Source organism: Macrobrachium nipponense, chromosome 15 (assembly GCF_015104395.2).
Source record: "Macrobrachium nipponense isolate FS-2020 chromosome 15, ASM1510439v2, whole genome shotgun sequence".
In the NCBI taxonomy this organism is placed as follows: domain Eukaryota; kingdom Metazoa; phylum Arthropoda; class Malacostraca; order Decapoda; family Palaemonidae; genus Macrobrachium; species Macrobrachium nipponense.
Window position 1 is genome coordinate 76,714,072 of NC_087208.1, and position 5,950 is coordinate 76,720,021.

At 37.7% G+C, this 5,950-nt stretch overlaps 1 long non-coding RNA gene across 1 annotated transcript in view; it reads right to left on the reverse strand.

The window, feature by feature from the left end:
• Window positions 1-583: 583 nt before the first annotated feature.
• The window catches only part of LOC135226894 (uncharacterized), a 19,009-nt gene continuing 13,642 nt past the window's right edge, over window positions 584-5,950 (reverse strand). Inside the window, exon 3 of the long non-coding RNA XR_010317309.1 lies at window positions 584-707. This is a non-coding gene — a long non-coding RNA (uncharacterized LOC135226894). The remainder of the gene's footprint in view (window positions 708-5,950) is intronic.

The window sequence follows — 5,950 nt, forward strand, 5'->3', positions numbered from 1 at the left end:
TGGCTACTACGAGATACTAAAGTGCAGATGGCTATATCCTCATCATCTATCTTTTATCTTTAAGGCTGATTTTATTTACCCTCATTTTGTCCATCAGGAGGACCCATTTTACCAATCAGTGATTTATCATTTTAGTGAAGAACTGGGGTCTTATACGTTTGGGGTATTGTAAGTTATAATTGCTTTTGAAAATAAGTAAAAGTTTTCATGAATTGCATGCCTGTTGACTTGTCCCCAACAAAATGGGCTATATCTCAAGAAAATGCTTTCCTCATGGACACTGGCTAATGAAATCGACATACCACCATCCACCATCAGTAAGATATATATATCTATCTATATATATATATATATATATATATATATATATATATATATAGTATATATACTATATATAGATTATATATATATATATATATATATATATATATATAGAGAAACTTTGCATAACCAAAAAAATGCTTATCATGAATCATGAACAAATTATTTGTAAATGCTTTGTAGTACGTACATGCCAAATTAGATAATAAAGTAATAGGACATGTGTAAATGCAATAATCTAGGAAAACTTACAGGCAAGATAAAAAAACGAAGTTTGGACTGGCAAGAGTGAAAGGTATTGAAGTGGTATTGAAATATGCTGGACACATCCAGAAGCAGACGGTGCAAGGGGGCAGTATTGAAGACTCGTTGAAAAGCAGCTTAACCTGAAATGTAAACAAAAAATGGCATATTTTCATGATATTAAATAAAAAAATGGCATATTTTCAAGATAATTAGATTTGTTCTAAATAACACACCCAAGTCTATATGGATATAGTTCTTGCATAGCTAAGACCAACTGAAGTTTGGAAACAAGATTTAAAATTTTGCAAACTACTATGTGTGTAGACTTGAGTAAATACCCAAGCACACATTACATTGTAGCATCAGTTTCTCTTTGGCAGTAGGGTAATGTCAAGCGGTAGAGGTGGGATCGTACCATAAGGACATGACTTGGGAACAATACAACAACTACTCATAGGTCATGGAAAGGAAGTTGTGTTAAGTAACTAATCTGCATCTGACATGGCCAGCTAGAATATGGTGCTTGTGAGCGTAATAAATAGCTAGAAGGAGGGAGAGTGATCACTCATACACCTTACATCCAACAATTTTCATTGTAAACATTAGGCAAGATGCTATTCTCTCCCACAGGAGCTTGGCAATTTCTCGTGTTCAGCCACCAACACCACAGGACCAGTAAAATAGGTTTCCAAGGACTTGTGGGTGACATCCATAACTAGAAAGACACACAAGTAGTCTGGCAGTGCCACACATCTGCCATTAATATCTGTTGCACCCAAAAGCTCTTCTTGAATACCATGGAAGGGGAAATGTCCCTTAGCCCATTAAGTTCTCACCCTGGGTGAGAACTTAATTTGTTCAAACTGTCTGACATGTAAGCCAGTCAGATCACTATCTGAAGCCAGAATGAGATCATACTCTTTGACATCTCAATCTGCCCATACTCACAAAAAAGACAACACTTGGCTTGAGGTGCTGTGTCCTCTGAATGTAGTGATGTAGGGTTCACACTGGATACAAAGCATCTTGCCTTCACCATTGTCCACAAAGTTTCAAAGGGAGGGGACCAAGAACAACTCTTATCCTTCATTGGTAACTGGCTGCTCGGTGTCTTTGCTACACACAAATTCCAGTACAAAAGGAAACGAGAGAATGCAACCCCTTAAACTAATGCATTATGTAAGAGTGGCCGTATAAATCTCTTAATCACTTTGCCAATGCCAGTGCCAGTAGAAACAAGGTCTTCAATATCATATCCCTGTCCAAGGCTTTCCTCAGGGGCTTCAACAGAGGCTTCAACATGGCTTCAACTAGTGCAAAATCCTGATACAGGGCTTCATCTCCTTGAAAGCATGGCGATCTTTGGTAAAGTTGAAAGATTCACACACCTCAGATCAAAGACAGGCAGAACAGTAAACCTTATTGCAGAGACTGACAGGAGTCTTTCATAGCTGAGGTAGATATAATGCTGGTAAGACATCAAGCAGCAAAGACTGGCCACTATGCTTGATAAACACCTCTATACTTTTTGACTGATCCAAACATCTGCTCTGGATCTCTTTGAGAAAATCTTCTCAAGGAGATGGCAGATAATCTCTATCCATGATGAGTACCTGCACAGCTAAGTCATGTGGGCAATGGAAGCAGTTCCTCAGTCTCATCATAAGCAGCAACAGCAGGTCAGGGTACCATTCAGCTTGAGACCACTTCAGGGCTATCAGGGTCATCCTTTGACTGGAGAGTGATCTCTGATTTAAGAAGAAGAGGAAAGCATAATTGTCAGGCTTGTCCCATAGCTATTGGAAAGCATCCTCCATCACTGACCAGGATTCCCTCATCAGCAAACTGAACATAGGCAGTATTCTGTTTAGCCATGGAGTCTCGCAAACTTTGAACAAGCTTTTTGCTGTGCCTGGTTAAAAGGGCTCCATCCATTCCCAACATTTGACTTTGATGGCTGAGTTGGTTAGCATCCCATTCTGGTGGCACAAGATGTACTTTACCAGCAGCTCCATAATGCTATATCCCTCTCCCTACTTGTTGAAGTATGACACTACAATCGTGTTGCTGGTCATGACAGCCACTACGTGTCACATGAACTCCTATTAAAATGCTTGCATTACAAGTAGGCCCCCTCACCACCATCATCTTGAGTATGTTGACCTACAGGTATATGTCCTCCTTGTTTCACACACACCCAAAATCAAGAAACCAATCAGCTTCACTGCTTACCCTGCCTCCAACATGTCTGAGAACAGCAGCATCTCTGGAGGTTATTGTCAGACAGTCACCGAACAAGATACACTTTTACCTCTTCCTTCTAAAGAATCCAGTGTCAGGGGGACTGGTTGTGTATGGCCTTCCTTTTTAAAGCACCACTGCATTGAGCACAAGTTAAGGTAAACATGATTTTTTTTTAAGATGACTTGTGCCTAAGGTGAATTTTCCCACATTGAGCTGGTCATTCTCAATGGGCCAGGAATTTTGACAATATCTCCTTGACCTTGGCAATATAAGCATCTGCTGGTTAAACCCTAGCTGCTAACCTGTGTAACATCATACCTAGGTACTTCATTTGTTGTGTGAAGATTAGGTCTGACTTCTTCCAATTTATTACGATCCAAAACGCTAGATAATCCCTGTCCCTCATTATTTCCTGCTTTGAAGCCACATTATCAGCAGTCAACAAGGTACTACAACAGGTGTATCCCAGTGTGTGAGGCTAAACTGATACTGGAGTAAACACCCTCTCAAACTCTTGTGGGGAGGTCTCCAGACCAAAGCACAATATCTTGAGTAAGTATATTACTCTTCTGCAGACAAATTGAAGGCATATATATGAGCCTGGATGAACAAGAACCTGGAAGTCCAAATCCTCGTATAGCATTTTGCTACAATTTGGTATCATAATAAATTGGGAGAAGTCTGACCTAATCTTCACACAACAGACAAAGTACCTCTCTTATGGAAGTTAACACATAACATGGGGTTTCTATCCTAAACAGTATTTGGCCTACCTCTTCCTGTTACATTTTTTTATACAAGGAAACCTGGAGAACAGTCATCTACAACTTCAATGGCAAGTTTCTCCAACATTTCTTATGCTTCCATTTCCAAGGGAGATGATTTGAGTCCTGGGAGAATAAAGTGAAGAAAATGGGCCTATGAGATGGTGGGAAGGGGGATGCCCCTTGAAAGGGGCCCTGTATCCTTCCCAAAGGACCTGAACAATCCAGCACTCTGCACCTTATTGCTGCAACCTTGAACCTTCCCTCCTTTTCTACCAGTTCTGTAAAGAGGGATGAATGTGCCAGGATGAAACTTGATCCCTCTAGAGAAAGATGACAGCTGAGGGCCTATTCTGGCTCTAATGAAGGACTGTCCTCTTCTAAACCCTGATGTTGATGGCACAGCTGTCTGCAAAGTGTTGGCAGCTGTGCCTTTTGTGGTACCCAAAAGCACCTTAAAAGACTGCATGGTGCACCCGAGTTATGCATGTTTGTCCACCTATTTACACTGGAGCCTCTTATGGAATGTCAGCATCAAGAATTCAAGCATCAGCTCCCAGATACAGTGCAAGGAAAAAGCACAGTATATACAATGACAGGGGATGGTGCAGATATGGAGATAAATGCAGATTCATACACAAAAAGAATAAATATGGAGATGGAAGATCAAATGTATGGGAAAAGTTGGATTTTTTAAATGTCGGAACTTCTGGAAATGAAGAAAAGAACAACATGCCAGAACAGGAAAGAGACATGGGAAAATCCTTATTATTGCCCATATTAAATGATGGGGACACAAGCCATCATAGTGATGAATGCGCAGGGTTTACTTACAAGTAACTAAAAAAGAAAAATAGAGTTCTTAGAAGAATTAACCCAAACTGAAAAAATGACGATCAAATAAAGGGGTTCCAAACTTATAGATCAGATAGAAAAAATAAGAATCAAGGGGGAACTGCGATATATGGAAGAGACATAAATCAAGGAAAAATATAAAAGAAATATAGTAACTCAGAATGTGAATTAATGGCAGTTAAATTGGAATCTGTAAAATTAGTGAACATCGTAATATATATACCCCCTAATACTAAGGAGTTTGACACAATAATAGAAAAATTGGATGATATATATAGAAATCACAAAGACTGGACTATACTCCTATCCGGAGACTAACTTTCCTTTTGTAGATTGGAAAGAATGAATAGGAGATTGTGGTTGTTGTTATACATTTATATAAAAAAGAGAGTAATAGTAGTGCTGGAGATAAGAGGCAATTCGAAAGGCTATTAGATATGCTACTAGAACACAACATTCAATAAATATATCACCTGCCAACAAGAAAGGATAATACTTTAGACCTATTATTTGTGAATGAGGTGAATTATGTTAAAGGAATAATAGTGCATAATACGAGTATCTCAGACCATAATATCATAGAATTAACAGTCTGTTCCAAAAAGAGGGAAAACAGAGATAAGCATGAGATGAAAAAGTGGGAAGAATATGGAAAATACAATTTCTATAGTAAGATTATAAAATGGTCAGAAATAAATGAAGAATTAAACAAAGATTGGGAAAACATATTCATAAATGATGATATACAGGTAAATACGGGTATATTATATAAAATATTAGAGAAAATGGTGGATAAATATATACCGAAGAAGAAAAATAAACATCAGTCATGCATACTAAGAGACAAAAGGATCTTGTTCCAGAAAATCAGAAAGTGGGAAAATGATCTTGCAAAAGAAAAGAATGCATGGAAAGTGATGGAACTAAAAAGTAAGATAGAAAATGCAGAACAAAAGATTATACAATCAAAAGAAAATGAAAAACGGGACTTGGAAGAAAAGATCCTACATATGTGAAAAAGATGAATAAAAGAATAGAAATAGGCCCTCTAAGAAATGAAGGAAGATTAACGAATGAAAAAAAGGAAATATGCAACATATTAGCAGAAAGATATGAGAGAATTTACCCCTAGAATTGATAATGAAGATAATGATACAGAAATAAGAGATGAAAATAGTGAATATTTATCGGACATAGATATTAATGAAGCCGATATTGTGCAGGCTATTAACGAAATTAAAAATGGATCAGCAGCTGGACCAGATGGTGTCACTACCATTTTGTTAAAGAAAGTAGTTCATTCTGTCACAAAGCCACTCGCAATATAATTAAGACAAAGTGTAGATACAGGCACGATTTATGATGAGCATAAATTAGCATATATTACCCCTACTTTCAAAAGTGGATCAAGACTAGAAGCAAGTAATTATAGGTCTGTGAGTCTGTCATCACGTATTATGAAAGTATATGAAAGGGTAATGAAGAAAAATATTATGAAACATTTAATGAAAAATTATTTT